Raw genomic sequence first — 24,061 nt, 5'->3', positions numbered from 1 at the left:
AAGAGAGTGGGAGCACGGGAGGGGCCAGAGAAATGGGGAGGAGGAAGGAGGGAGGTGGAGGGAGGTGGGGGGAGAGGCGCGGTGAGCAGACTTAGGGACAAGGAAAGGAGAATGCGGGGCGGACACGGGGTAAGGGGAAGAGTAAGATAGCCCCCCGCCGACCCCCCCCCCCAGTATGAGATGCCCTAGGGGTTCACCCCGAATGGGGCAGTAAAGCAAAGCCTGGAGGTGTGTTGAAAGACAGCTGTTGTCTGGGCCCCTCTATCACCAAGTTAGCCACTCCTTTTGTATTAGTTGGCACGCAAATTAATTTGAGTGCAGAGAGGATGTCTGGCCTTTTAAGAGGTGACTGATACAGGGAGTTATCCTTAGCCCCTCTGTGTGGGCTTGTCAGTCTTCTCAAAGGACTGGGCTTACACAACCAGATCAGCAGATTTATCCTCTGAGTTACTATGAGATCACCTTCACATCCTCCAGTTTTGAGAAAGGCATCTCTCTTCTTACCTCTGCCTTTACAGGATACCTGGCACTTTGACTCCTGTGACGTGTTCTCTGACATAAACTCCCTGAAGACAGTTTCTACTGAATTATTTGCCACCTTTCTGATAAAACTTTCATTGACTTTCATTTAAACTGTTTTCTCTAGTAGTACCTCCCTCCATCCCACCTCCACCTAAGAAACCTATCCTTGATCTGTAGACTTATATAGAGTGGTAAAGCAGGAATGGGGCTTTTGAGATAATCTAGCAGGGACCCCTCATTTTTAGGTAAAACGAATAAAAACCCTTGAGACTCAAAAAGTGAGTGAAAGTGACAGTATTGAGACCTTAGTAAGTACCAGGTACTGTGCATATCTTCTATATATTCTTCAAAAACATAGGGTGTAGGTACTTTCGTCCTCTTTATATAAATAAAAAAACAGGCTAAGAGTGATTAACCTGCTAATGTGTGATAGAGCTGGGATTTCATCCCAAGGAATCTGACTTTAAAACTCAATTAACTAATTGAGTAAAAAGAAATCCTAGATAGTGCTAGGACTGTGATTCCAATTCAGGCTGAATGCTTTTTTTTTTTTTTTTCTTTAATCACACTACAGTTTCCATTTTTTAAGTCTAAAGCTCTTTATATGTTTTGCAAGTTCAGTTATCTATACTGTATATGAATAGCACGTAAGTCTACTTCACTATCTTGAGCTCATTCCCTTATTTTGGTTCTATAAAAAAACACTCCCGTCTTAAGAGAAATTTATATTTTGGGTTCCCTGTTAAGTTAGGGAATGCTGACTTTACAGCTCTGACTGTGGCAGTAGATTTTGCCATGGCTTCTCTGGAATTGGCAATTAGGCAGGGGTTGGAAGAACTTGAGAAATAAAGCTGGAAATCATTGGAATGACAATTGCTGGCACTTCAGGGCTTACTCTATTGCCTTCCCCTAAACTCGAGGCCTCCAGGTTTTAGGAGTGGCTTAGGCAAGCTCTAAACCTATAAATGATCATCTTAGACTCTCTGTACTAACTTCTGCTTACTGATACCATGAAACTGGAGTTGGTTATCTTCCTATTGCCATTTTTCCTGCATGTGCAACCCTTGACCCTGTGAGCAGTGCCATAATTTCTGGCATCTCATAAAATTATGCAGTAATCTCAAATCCTTAGCACTTAGAATTTGTCTTTTTCACACTAGTCATTGCCTTTTTTATAATTTGTCACTTTTTTTCCCCAAAGATTTTATTTTCAATCTCTATACCCAGCATGGAGCTCAGACCTACAACTTCGAGATCAAGTGTCACATGCGTTACTGACTGAGCCAGCCATACATCCCAATGTATCATCTTTTCTGTTTATAGTTAATCTCTCCAAGAGCAACCCTCAGTCATGAAGCAGTCCTCTAATACCATGTTTTAATCCCTAGAAATTGGCATGATATATGTATTTTATATACTAAATACATATGTAGTTGTTTTGAATTATATAATACCTGAATTAATGCTTACTATAAAAAATTAAAATGAGAAGTATATAGAGTAAATGAGACAATCCTCTTTTATTTTTTTTTTCAAAAAAAAATTTTTTTACATTTATTTATTTGAGAGACAGAGAGAGACAGTGTGAACAGGGGAGGGGCAGAGAGAGAGAGAGACACAGAATCTGAAGCAGGCTCCAGGCTCTGAGCTGTCAGCACAGAGCCCATGTGGGGCTCGAACCCATGAACCATGAGATCATGACCTGAGCTGAAGTCAGATGCTTAACCAACTGAGCCACCCAGGTGCCCCGAGAAAATCTTATTTTATCCTATACTTATAATTCCATTCATTTTCCTGTAATAATCACTGATAATAATTTGGTATTTTCTGTGTCATCTATATATTTACATAAGTATGTACACACACACACACACACACAGTTTTTTAAAATATAAATGAGATGTTGTATCAGCTAGGATCTCAGTCAGGAAACAGAAACCACACGTTAAACAGGGAAATTTTAATATAAAGAATTATTAACTAGTAATGGGATTAACTACTAAGGTGTAAAAAGAACTCTAAAACAATACAGTAGCAGATATAGGGAGCAGCCACGGCTTCTAAGGTTGAGGCAACGTGCTCAAGGAAGGAACGAATTTGGAAGAGGCCCCTTTCCTCCAAGACTAATAATTGGACTTTACGGAAGAGTGTATGACAAATGATGTCACTGGATGATGAAGTTTGATGAATTGCTGCGCATTGAGACTGGAATGCAGGAAACTGTGGGCTGGACTGCTAAGTTGGAGTGCTGACAAACTCTCCAGAAAACCACTGAGATTCCAAGAAACTGCTCGCAAGGATGCTGGCAGAATTAAATGTGAAGTCACATGGTAGGCAAGCATCACTGGGTGTTCTTCTAATACAAAGGAAAAAACAAAAACAAGGAAAGCATCCAGGAACCAGGAAGAGAATCCCCCTTCTTCCTGCAGTGTCCCTCTAGCACCCCCTAGTGATACAGCTTAAAACCATCAGCTGGCAAAGGAAAAATGAAATTATCTAGTATCACAAAACAGGGCAATGAAGGATAGATTTGGAGTCGAGGGACAATAACTGATGACTGGCACAGATATGATACTAACTTTTTTCACTTCTTAGAGAATTTTCCATGTTGATACATCGAGATCTTTTTTTAATGATTGCATAATTCCATTCGTCTTCATTTCACTGGTGGACATTAGCCTATTGACAGTTTTTCACTGCTAAGCAGTGAATATCCTTATGCATATCACTTTGTATGTATGGCAACTGTATCTTTAGGTTTGATATCTATAAGTGAAATTGCTGGATCACAGGATATACATATTTTAAACTTTGGTAGGTATGATGCAAATTGATATTCTGGTGTGTGATAATGCTGGTTTAGTCAAATTTTCACCAAAATGGATGTTATAAACCTTTTCCTTTTTTTGCCAATCTGATGGGCAGGAAATGATACTGTTATTCTTTTTTTAATGTTTATTTACTTTTGAGAGAGAGCGCGCACACCCATGAGCATGAACTGGGGAGGGGCAGAAAGAGAGGGAGACACAGAATTTGAAGCAGGCTCCAGGCTCTAACCTGTCAGCACAGAGCCCAATGCAGGGCCCAAACTCACGACCTGTGAGATCATGACCTGAGAGCCAAAGTTGGACACTCAACCAACTGAGCCACCCAGGCACCCCAATACTGTTATTTTTTAAATGTTTATTTCTTTATTTTGACAGAGAGCGTGCATGAGTGGGGGAGGGAGGGAGGAGAGAGAGAGAATCCCAAGCAGGTTCTGCATTGTCAGCACAGAGTCCAATGCAGGCCTTAATCGCACAAACTGTGAGATCATGACCTGAGCTGAAATCAAGAGTTGGATGCTTAAATGACTAAGTCACCCAGGTGCCCTGATACTGTTATTTTAACTTGTATTTTCTTGATTCTTAATGAGACTGGGCATCTTTTCATATGTTTTTGACCATTTGTTTTTCTGTCATTCTGTGAACATTTTTTTTTATTACAAAAATAATCCCTTTTAGTAATTCAGTATCAAACTATATAAAAGAAAAATGATAGTGGTTAACACATAATGAACACCAACTATGGGCTAGACACTGTTCTAAGGACTTTACTTATGTTAAGTACAGTCTCCCAGCCATTACCATCTGAGGTAACTACTGTTTACAGTTGGGTGTGCAGTCTTCTAGATTTTTCTTCTAGGCTAACACAGACATATATAGAATTTTATTCCTTGGGGTTTTTTGTTTTCTTTGGTTTCACAAAAATGGAAACCTCCATATATTGCTTTACAATCTCCTTTCCCCCCGCTTCATTATGTTTTAGACCTCTTTCTAAACCAATATATAAAAATCTACCTCACCCTTTTTAATGTCTTCATAATATTTCATTGTATGGTTACCATAAATTATCCATTCCCATACTAGTGAATGTTTACTTTGAATCAGTTATTTTGCTAAGATAATCAATGCTGCAATGAACATTCATATGCATACCTTTATACACTCATTACCCTAATCTTTTGATACTATTTCCTGAGAATAAGATGTTAGATTATAGCTTAATTAATCCTCAGATTTTCCTGTCTCTTGTGGTTCAACTCCTGGAGCTTGAAAACACATGTACTACAGTATATGTATATGCTGTGCATTGTATACACATATGTATAATTGTGATACAATTCAGGTTTCCCCTCAAATTACTTAGATGGTGTATTTCTTAAAGCTTTAATAGTCTCTGTTAGGTATTCACTATCTTTCTGTCTTACATTATATCTCTGTAAGTCCTGATCCTTAGTGCAATCGTTTTTCTTTTCTAGTCTACTCTGTATCCAATTTCAAACCAATCTGAGCTATCTCCTTCAAATTCTTAAGTTCTCAGAAAAGCAGGGGTTCTTCCCTGTCTCTATCCCACTTAGGTTTATTGCCCTTTAGTATCTTAATGAACTTAAAATGATAATTAGATATCTCACCTATCCAACCAGCATTCCCAGAGCTCTGCTAATTAGAAAATTCTCTCACAGGGGCGCCTGGGTGGCGCAGTCGGTTAAGCGTCTGACTTCAGCCAGGTCACGATCTCGCGGTCCGTGAGTTCGAGCCCCGCGTCGGGCTCTGGGCTGATGGCTCAGAGCCTGGAGCCTGTTTCCGATTCTGTGTCTCCCTCTCTCTCTGCCCCTCCCCCGTTCATGCTCTGTCTCTCTCTGTCCCAAAAATAAATAAAAATGTAAAAAAAAAAAAAAAAAAGAAAATTCTCTCATTTGCTTCTTTTATGATTATGTATACTCTGTCCCCTTTTTTTGAGCTAAGAATGTTCACATCCATCATTGTTTACAAGGAGAAATTCTGTTTTATGCCTTCTTGTTTTGTTTTTGCTTTATATTTGTATGTGTTTCACTTTTTTTGTTTGTTTGTTTTTTGGTCTTTTTGTCTTGCTCCTAAGGCTTTTTTGATGGGTCCTTCAGCATCTCCATTCAATTTTTTAAAAAATTGAGGTGAGAGGGGGCCTGGGTGGCTCAGTTGGTTGAGCCTCTGACTTCGGCTCAGGTCATGATCTCACAGTTCATGACTGCTGTCAGCACAGAGCCCACTTGGGATCTTCTGTTCCCCTCTCTGCTCCTCCCCTGCTCATGCTCTCTCTCAAAAATAAACAAAACATTAAAAAACAATTGAGATGAGATTCACATAACAAAATTAACCATTTTAAATATATAATTCGGTGATACTTAGAACATTCATGATGTTAAATCACCATCTCTATCAAGTTCCAAAACCTTTTCGTTATCCCCAAAGAAAACTCTGTACTCATAGTTGCTCCTCACTCTTCCCTATCCCAAGTCTCTAGCTATCACAAAATTACTTTCTGTCTTTATAGATTTACCTGTTCTGGATATTTCATGTAAGGAAAATCATATAATAAGTGGCATTTAGGGTTGGGTTTCTTCAGTAACTAAGCCTAGTGGGTTTTTTTTTTTTTTTTAATGTTTGTTTATTTTTGAGAGAGAGTGAGAGTGGTGGAGGAGAAAGAAAGAATCTCAAGCAGGTTCTGTACTGTTAGCGTGGAGTCCAATGTGGGACCTGAACTCACAGACCATGAGATCATGACCCGAGCTGAAATCAAGAGTTGGATGCTTAACTGACTGAGCCACCTAGGCGCCCCAAGCCTAGTGTTTTTGAGGTTCCTCCACGTTGTAGAATGTATCAGTACTTCATTCCTTTTTATGACCAAGTAAAATTCCACCATATATGTATGTGTGTGTATGTATATAAAGGACATCTGGACTGATTCCACCTTTTGGCTGTTGTGAGTAATGCTAGTATGAAAAAATGTATGTACGTCTACTTGTTTGAACCCCTGTTTTCACTTCTGGGTATATACATAAGAGTGGGATTGCTGGGTCATATGGTAAGTCTATGCTTAACTTTTTGAGGAACCCTCAGTGTTTTTTATAGCAGTTGCCCTATTTACATTTCTACCAGCAGCGCACAAGGGTTCTAATTTCTCCTGGTCCTCGTCAACACTTATTTTCTATTTTAAAAATAGTCACGCTAGTGGACATAGAGTGGTATTTCATTGTGGTTTTCATTTGCATTTCCGTAATAATCAAAGATGCTGAGCATCTTTTCCTGTGCTTGCTGGCCATTGGTATAACGTCTTTGAAGAAATGTTTATTCAAGTTCTTGGCACATTTTTACTTTTGGTTGCTTATCTTTTTGTGGTTGAGTTGTAACGGTTCTTAATATATTCTGAACTCTAGAGCCTTTATCAGATACGTGATTTGCAAATACTTTTCTCCTATCCTGCAGGTCATCTTTTAACATTTGTCTGTCTTTCTTTCTTTCTTTCTTTCTTTCTTTCTTTCTTTTTTCTTTCTTTCTTTCTTTCTCTTTCTTTTATTTCTCTCTCTCTCTCTCTCTGTCTCTCTCTCTCTGTCTCTCTCTCTCTGTACTTCTATTTATTTTTGTAAAGAGGTGAATCATGCACTTTGTAATGAAATCCTGAAGGAGACCTAATGTCCCTATGGGATACAATGCCTCCAAGGTAGGTCTTTAAAGGCATGAGATAGGCCCGATTCTTTAGATCTATTAGGGCCTATCTTTTCATTTTTCTGATAATGTCTTTAATTTTGATGAAGTCTAATTTATCTTTTTTTCTTGCTTGCGCTTTTGATGTCCTATCTAAGAATCCATTCAGAATCCAAAGTTGTGAAGATTTACCCATATGTTTTTTCCTAAGAGTTTTACATTTAGGTTGTTGATCCATTTTTAGTTAATTTTTGTATATGGTATGAGGTAGCAGTATGGATATCTAGTTTCCTAGCACCATTTATTGAGGAAACTATTCTTTCCTCATTGAATGGTCTTGGCATCCTTGTTGAAAATCAACTGGCCATAAATGTATGGGTTTATCTCTGGATTCTCAGTTACATTTCATTGGTCTTTTTGTCTGTCCTTATGCCAGTACCACACAGTTTTTAGATTACTGTAGCCATGTAGGAAGTTTTGAAATTGGGAGGGGAGTCCTCCAACTTTGTTCTTTGTTCTTGTGTCTCAGTATTGTTTTGACTAATCAGGCTCCATGCTATTCTCTATGAATTTTAGAAGACTGACTTTCCTGTTTCTTAAAAAACAAAAACAAAAACAAAAAACCCTTGTTTTTTGGGTATTGTCTCTTCCTCCTTCAGTTATCTTTCTAGCTGATACCAAAGTTTCCTACATCTTTCCCTTCACTGCCTTTCTCCTACTATCTCACTACCTAAAGCCTGATGGTAGGTTGCTATTGCACTCTGGATCAAGAACGAGGCTGCAGACCTCCTCAACTTCTCTTCCACCCCTGCTGCTCTTAAAATGTATAATAAGGTTTCAGGTTCAGTTATTAAAAGATTATTTCATCTACTCTGTGTCAAAATGTGCATTAAAAAAATTTTTTTAATGTTTATTCTTGAGAGAGAGAGCAAGCAGGGGAAGAAGGGCAGAGAGAGGGAGACACAGAATCTGAAGCAGGCTCCAGGCTCTCAGCTGTCGGCACAGAGCCCAACGCGGGGCTCGAACTCACAAAACTGTGAGATCAGGACCTGAGCTGAAGTCAGACATTTAAACAACTGAGTCAGCCAGGCACCCCAAGATGTGCATTTCTTATCATATAAATAGTTCCTCAAATTTTGCCTTTGAGCCTCCCCAGATTGATTACTGAAAAGAAAAATTATCTGTCTTCTCCTAATCAATTTGGACATGAGATTCCTGAGTGGTACTTGTTTCAGTTATCATTCCCAACTATGTTACTCTTGTTTCAATGAAAATGCACTTAAAATAGGAGAATTCAGAATTAGAGGGGGCCTTAGGAATATAATGCAGACTCCTACTTAAATGTGATCAAATGAACACATTTATTTAACTCTGCTGCTTATCCAAAGTCCTCTAAAAAGACAGTAAGCTCAAAATGCATAAGTTTTTGGTGAACAGATGACAGCAACCACATTTTGGAAGCCGTAAAGCAGGAAGAAGTGTGGGACCTGACTTTGCAGAGTAGAAACTCACTAAGCTGTTAGTAGGGAAGCCAGAGCAAGCCAATTCTCAGAACCCACAGGACAGCTTAGGCATTAGAGGTACCAGGTACCTCTGAAAGGAGGAGTGTGAGTGAGAAAAAATATGAGGGGTAGCTGAGGACAGGGATACTGTACTGAAAATGGGAATTATATGGAAGTCAGCATTAGATGGTGAGACATATCAGTCTCCTCTTCATCTCAGCACTGAGAGTGCTGGCAGCCAGGCTTACTCCGTTTCTGCCTCCGTCCACGGGTGATTGGATGATTTCCTCACTGGGGAAATTTGGTAGGCCCAGAAGGGCAAAATCCTGCAATCCTAATTAGATCATCCTACACTGACCAACCCAACCTCCTATCCTGCCTCACCCCTGCTATTGGTCTTCCTCTCTTAAATAGCCAAGGCTTACCCTCAGGCAATCAAGGAAAGCCTGCAGCATGCAAGAGACCACAATGAACAAAAAAGAACTCAGAGAAACTAGAGGCAATGAAGTTGGTAGGAAAACTTGTTTAAGAAACCCTATTGTCTATCCTTGTAGATATCCTTGTCCCACAAAGGAAAGAACATATTCAAAAGGAACATTCAGAAGAAAAAAGGATGTTTGTAAAATTGAAAATAATATAGTAGCAGCGAAAAAGTCAACAAAAAGTAAGGAAAATGCAAGGTGAGGAGACCCCTCAGAACTGAAACCGGCTAGGCTAACACAACTTACTGTTTACATTTATAAAACTTCTGTTTCAATCTTGTCGCCAACAGAACTTTACTATTACAAGAAACTCTTTCACAGGGCAATAAAGATAGAAATAACTTTGTTCTGGGAATTTCCTTGCCCAGGAAGCCCATTTAAATGAACACCAAATGGGTTAGCTAACCTGTAGCATCAGGTGACAGTTTATCCCTCAAGACTCTGATCCCATCTCAAAATCCTTGTTGTGTCCTCCATCCCTAACTATGATCTTTGTTCAATCCTAATCAAGTGGTAGTGTTGAAAGACCCGCCTTAAACCAGTCTTCGGAACCTCACAAATATCTCAACTTTGCTCTTCCCCCTCTGAGAGGCTACTAGTAGACTGTCCAGTTAGTGCTCTCCCTCAGTAGGAATAAACTCAAGTTTAATTTTATCAACAGGATTTTCAACAATACTTTTTTGGAGCCAAAATCATCACTTCTTAAAAAGTAGTACAGGGGCACCTGGGTGGCTCAGTCGGTTTAGTGTCCAACTCCTGCTCAGGTCATGATCTCACTGCTTGTGAGTTTGAGCCCTGCATCAGGCTCTGTGCTGACAGCTCAGAGCCTGGAGCCTCCTTCAGATTCTGTGCCTCCCTCTGTCTCTCTGCTCCTTACCCACTCGTGCTCTGTCTCTATTTCTTGCTCTCTCTCTCTCAAAAATAAACACTAAAAAAGAAAAAAAAAGAAACAAAAACCTACAAGAAAACACATAGGAAAGTGGAAGAAAAAGGATAAGAAAGATAAAAAAGATCAATTCTGGAGATTTAATATCCAAGTTACAGGAATTCCAAACAAAACAAGGACAGGGAAAATGGTGAGGAGAAAAACATCAAAGAAATAATTCAAGGAAATTTCCCAGAACTTGAAGGCATAAATTTCCAGAATAGAAGTTGTGATGGATCAAAGGAGATTCATACCAGGGTTAAAACCATGGTTGTAGGAGAGTGTGATGCTAAGTGACATAATCCATACAGAGAAAGATACCATATAGTTTCACTCTTATGTGGATCCTGAGAAACTTGACAGAAACCCATGGGAGAGGGGAAGGAAAAAAAAAAAGAGGTTAGAGTGGAAGAGAGCCAAAGCATAAGAGACTCTTAAAAACTGAGAACAAACTGAGGGTTGATGGGGGTGGGAGGGAGGGGAGGGTGGGTGATGGGTACGGAGGAGGGCACCTTTTGGGGTGAGCACTGGGTGTTGTATGGAAACCAATCTGACAATAAACTTCATATATTGAAAATAAATAAATAAAATAAAATAAAATGAGAAACACCAGAAAAAAAACAAAAACAAAAACAAACCACGGTTGTAAAATTTCAGAAAACTTTAGACAAAGGCAAAGCAGAGTTCTTTTGACTGCCTGCAGATTAAGATTATTGCCATCAGATGGCAGTATTGTCTCAAAGGCTCTATTTCTACGAGGGTGTTTTTGTCTATAAAATTTCTCTGCTTCTTTCCAAAGCTTTAGAAAAGAGCCTGGGTTATTTCCTTAGTCATACTCTATCAGAGCTCTTACTCTGGTTTCTTCCTAAAAGGCTCTGCTAAAAGGTCACCATACAATCAGCCTGAAAGAAGAAAAAAGATTCAGTTCTCTGAAGAATTGGTTCCATGAGGCTCTGATGGGAAAAAAGACTTTTAAGAGAATGGACTCTGAGCTGTAACTGTTTTAGAGAAGAGGACTTCTGTCATGAAGGGATTCTACAAAACATTCATGTGTTCATTCTCTCAACAAGTTTTATTTTTATTTATTTATTTTTAAATTTTTATTTGAGAGAGAGAGAGCGAGAGCACACAATCAGGGAAGAGGGGCAGAAGGAAAGAGAGAGAATCTTACAGGCTCCACGCTCAGCATCCAGCCCTATTGGGGGCTTGATCCCATGACCCTGGGATCATGACTTGAGCTGAAATCAAGAGTCAGATGCTCAACCGACTGAGCCACCCAAGTGCCCCTCAACAAGTTTTATTGACACCTACTATATGCTAGGCATTAGCAATAACCCAGGGGAGAAAATCAGACATTGTCTTTGTCTTCATGGAGCTTACATTCTGAGAGGAGAAATATCCAAGAAACAAGTTAAATCAAATCACATCTCTAGCGGAGGAATTTGATAGAGGTCAAGGTGGAAGTAACACCAGTTTTGTAGGTGGGAGATATAGATGACTTGGATTAGGATGGTGTTAGGAGAAAGAAAAGTAGATGGATTCAAGATATGTTGGAGGTAGAATTGATAGGACTTGGATGTGGGAGGTCAGAGAGCAGATGCATTAACATCTCTGGATTGAGCAAGTGGCTGGGTGCACAGGTTGACATTTTCTTGGGTGAAGACTTGCAGGGAGAGAAGTTTTGGAGGACAGGATGATGGATAAGAATCAAGAGTTCAGTGTAGAATGTTAATTAAATTGCTCCTCCCCAGGCATTTGGGTTCTGGTGGGCGTCACTTAACCAGGCTACGATGGAGTTTGCTCCAATCTACTGCCCAACAGAATGGCTTGGACTGGCATTTTTGGTTTAAATTAGTTCACACTTGGCATTCATTAAGTTAAAAATTGCTGTTAACTCTTTCCTTCTATGGAGCAATAGCAAAATCAGCTTAAATTTTTAGTGTTCCCCTCCCCCCCGCCCCCACCCCAGGCTGGGTATTTGAGAGTTAAGGAGAACAAGGCAGCACATTTTACATTTTGTTTTTTGTATTCTGTTCAGATGGAGGACACATCTTAAGGACAAGAAGCTTCTAGAAATGCAAGACCACTTATTTTGATGGATCCTCTCAGGTTGCTATGTACAGGTAAGATCCTGAGTGTGATTCTGAGATGACAGAGGTGAAAACTTCTTCCCTTGACTGGAAGATAGAGACCATGTCTTGTCCCCAACATAGTGCCTGATACATATGTACTCAATAAATACGTGTTGGATTGAAGCCACTCCATCTGGATCATTTTCCCGTTTTCAGACCTTAGTTGAACTCTCCATAGGACTCAAAATACCTCCTATTACCTATTTCCCAAAAAGCTGTTACATAATAAACTGTGGGAGTGGGTGCCTCTCCAGGCTCATCATGGCTTAGGATCGTATCACTGGTTATGTTAGAAAAAAGCTCATCTCCTTCCTTTTTCTTATCCTCCACTGCACAGGAATATTTTGCCATCATCAACACAGAGTTAAGGCAGAGCTTAAAAATCAATCTTAGATCTCGACATCAATGTTTTCATTTGCACCTAAGAGGTTGAGTATTCTGTACTGTACTTATAATCCTCAGTTACCTCACTCACCTTCTTTGTTCACTCTGCATTTTCTCTTTACCTATTTGCTTGCACCTTTGGACTGTGCTTTTTTGAAAGTGAGAATTATGTCTTTTTAAGCTTCATACTTGTATACAGTTTAGAACAGTGCTATTATAAGGGCGCGTGGATGGCTCAGTTGGTGAAGTGTCCAACTCTTGATTCTTGGCTCAGGGCTTGTGGGATCAAGCCCCATGTTGGACTCTGTGCTGACAGCATAGAGCCTGCTTGGGATATTCTCTCTCTCCCTTTCTCTCTGCCCTTCCCCTGCTCATGTGTGTGCTCTCTCTCTCTCTCTCTTAAAATAAACAAACAAGGGGCGCCTGGGTGGCGCAGTCGGTTAAGCGTCCGACTTCAGCCAGGTCACGATCTCGCGGTCCGTGAGTTCGAGCCCCGCGTCAGGCTCTGGGCTGATGGCTCAGAGCCTGGAGCCTGTTTCCGATTCTGTGTCTCCCTCTCTCTCTGCCCCTCCCCCGTTCATGCTCTGTCTCTCTCTGTCCCAAAAAAAAATAAATAAACGTTGAAAAAAAAAATTAAAAAAAAAAAAAATAAACAAACAAAAAGAAGAGTGCTATTTTATAGTCTTGGTAACACAAAGGAGTAGCCTAGGAGAGCTTTAGCTCCCCCCACCAATTTTCATAAACCTTGCAACCCTCCTCCAGAATCATAATTAATACATAAAAAGAAAAATGTTTATGAATTACAAATAAAAGCATCTTTAGAAAACATGTTATTTTTATCGTTGTGTAGCATGCAATCTAAGTAAAAACAGCGTGCTTACTATGCAGAAGCAACATAAAGTTAGGACAAGTCTTGTAGTGGGGTGCCTGTGGCTCAGTCGGTTAAGCATCCGACTTTGGCTCAGGTCATGATCTCATCTTTCGTGAATTCGAGCCCCACGTCAGGGCTCTGTGCTGACAGCTCGGAGTCTGGAGCCTGCTTCAGATTCTGTGTCTCCCTCTCTCTCTGCCCCTCCCCCTCCCCCTGCTCATGCTCTCTCTCTCTCAAAAGTAAATAAACACTAAAAAAAAAAAAAAAAAAAAAAAAAAGACAAGTCCTGTAGCTTCCCCTTTCCACCAGACTGCTACTCCTAAGTGGTTCATGGGAAAGAAACCTGACACTCCCAATGCTCAAGAGATTGTTAACAACTCTTGTTAAAGATGGAAGCCAAAAATAAAGAATGGGAGCCAATGCCTGGCAAAGGATGTAGCATTCCCCTGAGAGCTGAGTCTCTCATTTCCTTGTCTTTCCTTCTCCTCTTAGGTTATGTTGTTTTTGTGCTGTGGCCTATATTCTGGATTTTCAAAGGACTCTGCTCTTATTTATCTTTACAAGTGTGATTCGGATCCAAAGCTTATTATGTAGTAAATTCTTTGGGAAGTGACATGTCTAAAGTACTGTGAAACGTCCTCCTTGAACATTTTGCCTGAAATGTTAAGTAAGGAAAAAGTCAGGATACTGTCTGGAAGCCAGACTCTGTTGCAATGCAGATATGGGATATTTAAACAAACAAAAATTCTGGGAAGCTTTTAATGCCTCAACTTTTGGTTCTAAGCATTTGGGGAAGGTAGTTTGGAAACAGCATAGCACATTTATATCTCAATTTAAATGATAAAATGTGTAGAATAGTTTTCCGATATATTACTTTACCCAATTCAGAAGACTTCCTAGTCCTAAATTTTTCTCATAAAAGTGATAACTTCTTTATAGTGTAATCAATCAAAAGAACAAAATAAGAGGTTTAAACATTAAAAAGGAGGTGGCAAATTATTATTATTTGCAGATGACACAATATACCGGAAAACCTAAGGGAATCAACTTAAAAGTTATTAGAATTAAAGAGTATTTGGGGCACCTGGGTGGCTCAGTTGGTTGAGCATCCAACTCTTGATTTCAGCTCAGATCATGATCTCACAGTTTGTGAGTTCAGGCCCCTGCCTGGGCTCTTAATTGACAGCGCGGAGTCTACTTGTGAGTCTCTCTCTCTCTTTCTCTGCCGCCCGTGCATGCTCGCTCTTTCTCTCTCTCTTTCTCAAAATAAACTTTAAAAAGAAGAAATAAGAGGAGTATTCGCTAAGGCAACCTTAGAAAATAAATGTGTAACAATCAGTAGCATTTTTATATTTAAACCACAACCTGTTCAAAATATTATAGGTAAAATTATTACAATCTCAAATCAAAACAGCAATACCAGCAGACCCTAATAGGAAATATACAGAATCTAGATGAATAAAAATATAAAACTTAGTAGAGCCTGTAAAATGTCTTTTTTTAAAAAATGTTTATTTTTGAGATCGAGAGCACCAGCTGGGGAGGGGCAGAGAGAGAGAGGGACAGAGGATCCAAAGTAAGCTCTGTGAACCATGAGATCATGACCGGGGCCGAAGTCTGATGCTCAACCCACTGAGCCACTGAGGTGCCCCAAGGATGTAGAAAGTCTTGATCAGAAGACTCCGTGCTATAAATATGTCTATTTTTACTGCCTTGATCTATGGATTCAATGAAATCCCCCCAAAACTATAACTGCATTTTTTTTTGGTAACTTAATTTTCAGTTCAACTAGAAGAGTAATTACATGAAACTGATCAGAAAAAAAAATAAATAAAGACTTATAAGGGAAGACTTAGCTCTGGTAGCCAGCCTCCAAGATGGATTCTAATGATCTCTGTCTGTCTTCTGGTTTTCACACCCTCATGTTGTCCCCTCCCACACTGTACCAGGGTAAGGTTGACAGATAAAATATAGAATGCCCAACTAAATTTGAGTTTCAGACAAGCAATGCATATTTTTTTAGTATAAGTGTATCTTCAATATTGCATGCGACATAGTTATAATAAAAAGTCTTGGTTTTTATCTGAAAATCAAGTTTAACTGGGAGTACTATATTTTTATTTGTTAAATCTGGAAACCTATTAAACCAGGATTGGTCTGACCAGTAGCATATGGCAAAAGTAATGGTATGTCATTTTCAAGATTGGGTTATAAAAGACTGTGGCTGCCATCTTGGGCATCCTCCCGCTCCCCAGTCTCTCCCCTGGAAGAAGCAAGTTGCCATGTTGTGAGCAGCCCTATGGAGAGTCCTACATGACAAGGAACTAAAACCTCTGGCCAACATTAAGTGAGGAACTGATGTCTGTCAACAACGTCAGTGGGCTTAGTAGTGGGTTCTTCAACCCCAGTCAAGCCTTGAAATGACTGCAGCCCCAGCCAGCACCTCTACGGCAGTCTTGTAAGAGACAGCCAAAACTACTCAGCTAAGCTGCTACCAGATTCCTGGACTCTAGAAATTGTGCAAAATAATAAATGTTGTTTTAAGATGCTACATTTTGGGGTAATTTGCTATGCAGGAATAATTACTAATACACTGACCCAATTAGATATTTAATCTTCAAATTACAATGGTAAAAACAGTTTGGTATATTATGCAGAAATCTACACTTAAATGAAATAGTATTTGAGAGTCTAAAAATTGAAAATATATATGGGAGTTTTTTGTATGATGCAGGCATCATTTGAAATCAATGTGGAAAAGAATTAGTAAATAAATGACATTGGGATGATTGTGTAGCCATTTAGAACCTTGCTTTATTTCAAATTCCACTTCATTGTTGGTAAATTGAGAAGGGATTGGCTTTTGTATATTAATCTTTTATCCTGCATCTTTGCTATAATTGCTTAATAGTTCCAGGAGTTTTTCTGTTGATTTTTTCAGATTTGCTACATAGACAATGACTTCATTTGTGAACAAAGACAGTTTTATTTCCTCCTTCCCAATTTGTTTACCTTCTATTGCCCTATTTCATTAGCAAGGACTTCCAGAGTGATGTTCCACCCTGCCAAGGTGGAAAGGGACATCCTTGCCTTGTTCCCGATCTTAGTGGGAAATCTTCTAGTTCTCATCATTAAGTATGATGTTAGTTGTTATCAAGTTGAGGAAGCTTCCCTCTATTCCTAGTTTTCTGATAGATTTTATGAAGAATGGGAGTGGGATTTTGTCAAATACTTTTTCTGCATCTATTGATATGATCATGTAAGTTTTTTAACCTATTGATGTAATGGATTACATTAATTGATTTTCAAATCTTATACCAACTTTGCATACCTGGGATAAATCCCATTTGTTCATGGCATATAATTCTCTTTATACATTATTGGATTTGGTTTACTAATATTTTGTTAAATATTCTAGCATCTATATTCATGAGAGTCTGTCTATAGTTTCTTTTTCTTGTAATGTCTTTGGTTTTGGTATCATGGTAATTCTGGCCTCTTAGTTAGGAAGTGTTCCTTCTGCTTCTATTTTTAGGATGAGATTATGGAGAATTGGTGTGATTTCTTCCTTAAATGTTTGGTAGATTTCACCAGTGAACCCATCTGGGAATAATGTTTTCTTTAAAACAAAATTTGAAAAAAAAAAAACCCCATATTTTATTTAGATTGAAATAAGCTTATTTCACTGAAATAAGATGAAATTAAAATTCACTTATTATTTAGATTGAAATAAAATTGACTTTCCTCACTAAAAATAATAGCCATATTTTGTGCATTATTCCTAGATAAACCACAAGCCCCTTATTTTTGTAAGTTTTCCCGATCAAGATGAGGAAGTAGATACAGTCACAGAAAAAGACAGAAGAAAATAGATATACCAATTGTCAGTATCCATGGCCTCTGATTCTGTTTGATCATGAAACAGAAGTGTTTAACATATACCTGATTAAAAGCTTAAGACTCAGAAAGGTGTACGCTCAATAAAATAACAAATACAACAACCAGATATGGAACAAGAATGGCAGTCACTTCCATTTGAACTTCAACTGTAACTTGTTCCTTTAGGTTCACTTAACAAAGATAAAACCTGCACTAACACTCTTGTTTAATGAGCTCACTGTTTTCCTTTCCTTGATAATTCCATTAACTGTACATTACAAATCTTTAACAATATACTTAAAAACCCAACTAGTCAAAGGTCAGTTGTAAATTTCTTTGTAACATTTTATAAAATCTATTTTTTCCTCCCACACCTCCCCAAAATTTATTCCTTCAAAGAAGTGATAACTCAATACAATTGGATCTTCAGTGATAATAAATGTTATATCCAAAATGATTTTAAACATTCCTAGAGTGCCAGAACTGGAGATCATGCAGAAATGAAATATGGTACTTGCAATACTGTCTTCTGGAAGAAAAATATATCTTCAAGATGTGAGCATTAAAATAGTGGTTGCTCAAACCAACCAAGTGGCTGATATATTCAGTAAGAGGCCCATAGAAAAAGATGTTCAGTGATTAAACAGCCTACATATACCTTACAACTTTGCCTTCAAATTTTAAACATAGGAGAAAACCTATTTTTAAGCATTTTTAAAGGTATTTTTTTATGGTTTATCAATTACCTGTAGGCAATTCTGACTTGTTTGTGTAGCACTGACTTGTTTGTGTAGAGATTGATATATGGGTCTACCATTAAATACAGATAATGTTTTATATAAAACATTTATGTTAGGCAAAGCCAAGTTCCTTAACCTTCATTCTGTCAAAGTGTTCCCCAGGAATGCTTTTGAGATGCTTTTGAGTGTTTTCACAGCAGTCATTCTTAAACAAATCACAGGAAGAATACACAAGACTTTCAGCAATGCATAAACATTAGGAAGAAACTTGAAGCCAGGCAGATGGAGGGCTTCCTAAGTGGTGGATGGGAGCTCTACCTCTTTCCTTATATGTTTCTATGTGATTTTCTAACAGGGAAGCTGGGCTGAGAGTGTGTCAGGATTGGCTAAGTCACTTCTGTACAAGTCAGTCAGCATGGGGCTCTCTGTTACATTGAATTTGAGCTGTCCCATGACAGACAATACCCGAAATAAGCATTTTCAGGCTTTGAGGTGTTGTTCTGAGAATATATCTTTAAGTTCCTGAGTAATAACTTGTCCTGTTGCAACACTTAGGGATCTTTTATAGTGATTCTCAGAGGTTAGTTGAGATTCCAAGTTACCTTGCTGAGCTCTGTGGAATTTCTTAGGGAGTTTCATTTGAATATCAGGTTGGTTATCAAATTTATGGCTTCCTCAAGCCAAAATCGGTGGTAAGTTTTAGAGTTTTCCATCACCTTATTAGTGAATGCAAAACTGCAGAGAAGCTGCTAGCTGCAAAGAAAACATCCAAGATTTGTCATGTGGGGATTTTGTCCAAGGACTCTTGTAAAAGATAGGACTTTTTTTTTTAAGTATTTATTTATTTTGAGAGAGAGATAGCGTGAATGGGGGCCAGGGGGCACGGAGCAGAGAGAGAGGGAGACAGAGAATCCCAAGCAGGCTCTGCACTGCCAGCACAGAGCCCACTGCGGGGCTTGAAACCATGATTTCATGACCTGAGCCAAAACCAAGAGTTGGATGCTTAACTGCCTGAGCCACCTAGGTGCCCCAAGATAGGCTATTTTTAAGAACAGTAATGACAAAAATAAAATTAAAATCTGTTGATGGCAGAGGGACAGATTCTCAGCCAGTTACAGTTATTCCGTCTAATACTTATGTCGCTATACCATCTAAACATAAAACAAGTGCTTGTAGGAAATCTATAAAAATTTCAAAAACACCATGCTTGTCTCTCAATTGAGAATGACAAGTTTCCTTCAGGTCATTACTCTTTTCTTCATTGTTCTGAAAAACGACAGAAATTACATTGTCATATATGAGTTGTGGTGATTGATGGGTAAAAGAACAGACTTCCTCAATCGTTCCCAATGCAACTGATACTGCCATAACAGGCACTGGTTTGCCAACCACATATTTAAGGCACAGGAAGAGCAGAGTGTGTACAGAGCTTAGGACTATTTCTCTAAAAGTCTTGAAGCAGTTTTCATTTTTGATGAAAATCTACTGGACATATGGTACTCCTGGCCTGGACAGTACTCCATATTTAGTCCCCACTTCACGGTTATTACAGTGTGAAATTACACACCCAAAATTATCTTCATTAAGGCAGACATTATCTTCATAGGGCAGGAAGCCCACAAATTCTTCTCCCAGGTATGGATTCATCAACAGGTGGGTGTTCCCCTACTATGTCCACATACCACCAGTGATCATGAAAGGGAAGTGAATCTCAGTTGCCTGATGGTTTCTTCCTGAGTGCAGCACTCACAGATCCAATGTCTGACTCTTGCTGTTTTTCAATGGAACTTGTTAGTTGGTGCCTTGAAGTGCTTTCTCAAGACCTCTTCACTAGAATTTATCCTGCACTTCAGCAATGCTTGAAAGATACAGGAATATAGAGTTTATGAGATTTCATCAGCTTCAGGTCCTTCCAGAGGTAGATTTTGTTTACATAAGAATCAAAATTTCAAATAAAGATTTTAGGTATTGTTTTCCTTCTCTTCAAGGGTTAGAGGTAAAATGTCTTCATCCAGTTCTTTACCTCCCGCATTGGGGTTCTAGGCATAGCTGTGTATGTCTTTATTGTTTTGTTCCTGGACAGAAGGTTCATCAATTTTTTTCTCTTTTTTTTTTTTGTTTTTATGTTTCAATATCCTGATTTCATCTTCACTCAGTTCTTTTATTCACTTTCTATGTTTATAATGCAGATTGTTCAGACAACTTGTACGATAAAAATTTGTCCTATAAGGACTAGTTCTGCAGATTGTAGGGGTCTCCAAGTGTTTGGCACATAATCAGTAATGTTGTCTCTTCTAAGTTTTATCTTTTAAGTCTGCTCTTCTATAATCTTCAGCTACTTTTGCATCTGGCCAGGTCCCCCCGGGGAGCCTGAAGAAGAACAGGCCTGACTCTTCCTCGTGCAGTGGGGGCTGTGAAGGAGTTAGGTGTCCCTTCCCTACAGGTCCAGCTCTCCCCTTCCTATCTTCTTAGGGCAGCTCACCCTCAGGTAGGTTAGGGGAGGAGAGCCAGCCCATCACCTTCAACCTAGAATTCTATGCTTAAACTATTGATTAAATATGAGAGTAGAAAAAAGACCTTTTTTAGACATGCAGACTTTCAAAAAAATTTTACCTCCCTTGCACCCCAGTGTAGTCAGTCGTCTAAAGTGGCCCCCAGCGAGTCTGCCTGAGTATGGGCTGGCCCTAGTTCATTACTTCTAATGAACAGAATAGGCAAAATTGATGGATATCACTTCAGAGATTAAGTTACAAAAGACTGACTTGGTCTTGCTTGCATTTTCTCTTTTTCTCTTGCTTCCTTGTTCTGATAAAATCAACTATCTTTTTAATGAGCCACCCCTTGGGGTGCCGGGTGGCTCATTTGGTTGAGTGCCCAACTTCTGCTCAGGTCATGATCTCACCGTCTGTGGGTTTGAGCCCTGCATCGGGCTCTGTGCTGACAGCTCAGAGCCTGGAGCCTGTTTCGGATTCCGTGTCTCCCTCTCTCTCTGCCCCTCCCCGCTCATGCTCTGTCTCTCTCTCTCTCTCTCTGTCAAAAACAAATAAACATTAAAAAAAAATTTAATGAGCCACCCCATGAAAAAGTCAATGCAGCAAGGAAACCAAGGGAGGCCTCTGGTCATTTGCTCCTGAGGAACTGAGGATCTCAGTCCAATAGGAAACACTTTAAGTCTATTACCAAAAAGGATAGCCATGACCTCCCCCAGTAGTAATCGCCTAGTATGTCCTCTAAAAAAGGAAGCAGAGAGAACACGAACACCACATGGAAAATTCTATTTCTAATCCAGGGGTTTTCAGCTGGGGGCAGCTTTGTCCCTTGGGGACATCTAGCAACATCTAGAGACATTTTTGATTGACATGACTTGAGTTGGGGGACACTACTAGCATCTAGCAGGTAGAGGCTAGAGATGCCACTAAACATCCTAACAATGAATAGGACCACCCCACAACAAAAAATTATGTCAAACAGTGTCACCTGAATGTCAATAGTACCAAAGTTATAAGAAATCTTGTTCTAACTTAATAGTTTGATTCTTCAACTTGTGGTTGCTGTCCCACCTATGGGTAGTTTGCCTATATACTTTTTGTTTGTTAAGCCTGGCAAAGTATAGAATATTGCTGGATAACAACTAGTTGTAAAAATTTAACCATGGGAGGCTAATAAGGGTACTGGGCATGAGATCTGTCAGCTACAGCAAGTAAGTGCAAGAATGAATCCATAATTTCTTTTTTTTTTCTTTTTAGCAATATCATCTTTTAATAGCTGCCTTCCTGTGATATTATGAATTATAATAAGAAATATATATTTGGCCTTTGTCCTGTTTCTAGTGCAGACCTTCTAAAAGGCTTGGAATTTCTTAAGTGGTGAAAGAGATAAAGGTACCTTTTGTCATGTTAATGAGGTGAATTTTGGAATGCCCCTGGGTCTTCTAAGAATTGGGCTGATTGCTGGATTGTAGGGTTGGGACTTTCAGTCCCACCCTTATACCTCTTGGGAGGGGAGAATGGCTGGAGATTGAATAGATTTCCAATGGCTGATGACTTCATCAATCATGCCTATGTAATAAAGTCTCCATAAAAATTTAGAAATGGACAGTTTGGTCAGCTTCCAGGTTGGTGAACTGGGAGAGCTGGAAGTGCTGGGAGAGTAGCACACCTATGCTGGGCATGGAAGCTCCATGCCCCTTGCCATATACCTTGCCCTGTGCATCTCTTCCATCTGGATGTCCACCTGTATCCTTTATTATATACTTTTATAATAAACTGGTAAATGTGAGTAAGTGTTTCCCTGAGTTCTGTGAGCTACTCTAGCTAATCAGTTGAATCTGAAAGGGTACAGGTCATGAGAACCTCTGATTTATAGCCAGTTGCTAAGAAGAAGCACAGCTAACAACCTGGACTTGGAACTGGCATCTGAAATCCAAGGAGTGGATCTTTGGAACCTCCAGTCTATAGGTGGTTGGTCAGAAGCATAGGTGTTAACTTGAGCTTGTGAATGGCTTCTCAAGTGGAGGGTATTCTTTTGGGATTGAGCCCTGTCCCTTTGGAGTCTGATGCTATCTCTGGGTAGACAGTTCAGAATTGAGTTGAACTCTATAGAACACCTACTTTGTGTCCTGAGCATTGTGTGGTGGTGTGTGTGGGACAGGGTGGGGAGCCTCCTCCACACACATGTCAGAATTGGTCTTAGAACCATTTTTCTTCCCTAGAAAAAGTACCTACAGCTGTGTTCCAGAATCTCTGGAAGTATCCGTAATGATTTTTTTTTAGTTTCTCTTATAAATGCTCATTCTATGTTGGTGGCTTAAGATTGTACCCTTACTTCATGCTTGGTTTTGTCTCTTCTGTGCTGGACTTGATTTTATCTGTGCCTCACAGTAATGCTCGCATATTTGCTTCAGCCTAAACTCTGCGCCTTTTAGGACAATCCTGACACAGTACCATATCCAAGGGCTTGCTGGTTTGAGGGCAGGGGAAGTTTAAACACCTATAACCAAATTGTTAGCAAATTGTTAATCCATGTATACCTGAAGTTCAGCATTAGTGAATATCTATTAGGGTAGATTTTTAAATAATTTACCTGCAACTATAGTATAGATCATATTACTTAAAGTTACAAAGCTTTTCCAGTATTGACTAGCTTCACAAATTTTGTTTTAGTATTATGTCCAAGGTGTCTGGAGCCATAGCATAGCGGAGCATTCAACATTGTATCCAGACACAAAAAATGGTTTGGCCAGTTGGAGTAATTGTTAGCTGATCCTAATTGTTGACTATTTTCAACCAAATAAACATTTAATGATTAGTTGGTAACTAGTCCCAGATTTGTGTTTTTTCAACAGTTATAAAGCCATTGTTATTGGACAGTCCCAAATTGATGGGCATCTATGTTTCACACCTTACTCCAGAATGTAAACATTACAAGTTTCTTTAGATTTATGACTTACAAGCATAAGTTGTTTTTTTTAAATTAAATATTTTCAAATGAGTTTGTTACTCCAGCTTTCTCTTCTGAGATTTTTAGCCTTCCACATGTGATATTAAGAGGTTTTGTTAGTCATCCTCTGTTCTAGTTATCTATTGCTACATGACAAGCCACCTCTAAATCTAGCAATGTGAAAACAACAGTTTTACTATCCTCACAGAATTCCGATGGGGCATGGTAGGGATGTTTTGTCTCTGTTGCACTCTGTCCAGAGCCTCAGCCAGGAAGACTCAGTGTTCAGTGGTGACTTGAACAGATGGGCAGTGGAATCATCATGAGGCTTCTTCACTCACATCTCAACACCTAGGCTGGGAAGGCATGAAGGCTGGGCAAAGCCAGGGCTGTTGACCAGATCACTTACATAGGGCCTGTCTCTCTGGCTTTGGCTTCTCACAGGGTGCTGGCTAAGTTCCAAGATGGAGCTTTCTGAGAGTGTTCCAGGAGACACAGGTGGAAGCTGTAGGGCTTGTTATGACCTAGTTTTAGAAGTCACGTAGCATTTCTTCCATATTCTGTTGCAGAGATCAGTGAACTATGACCTCGTGCCAAATTCAGCATGCCACCTGTCATTGTAAATAAAGTGTTATTGGAACATAGCCATGTCCATTTGTTTACATTTTGTCTATGGCTACTT

At 39.3% G+C, this 24,061-nt stretch overlaps 1 pseudogene; it reads right to left on the bottom strand.

Annotated features, from left to right (window-relative positions):
- LOC124508243 (52 kDa repressor of the inhibitor of the protein kinase-like) overlaps nucleotides 1–24,061 on the bottom strand; it is a 61,376-nt pseudogene that overhangs the window by 25,479 nt on the left and 11,836 nt on the right.

This window comes from Lynx rufus, unplaced genomic scaffold (genome assembly GCF_022079265.1).
Source record: "Lynx rufus isolate CCGP_SWC_20201006 ecotype Redwood Valley unplaced genomic scaffold, mLynRuf1.p SCAF_13, whole genome shotgun sequence".
In the NCBI taxonomy this organism is placed as follows: Eukaryota; Metazoa; Chordata; class Mammalia; order Carnivora; family Felidae; genus Lynx; species Lynx rufus.
The sequence above is the reverse complement of the archived record's forward strand: the minus strand, read 5'-3'. Positions and strand labels throughout refer to the sequence as shown.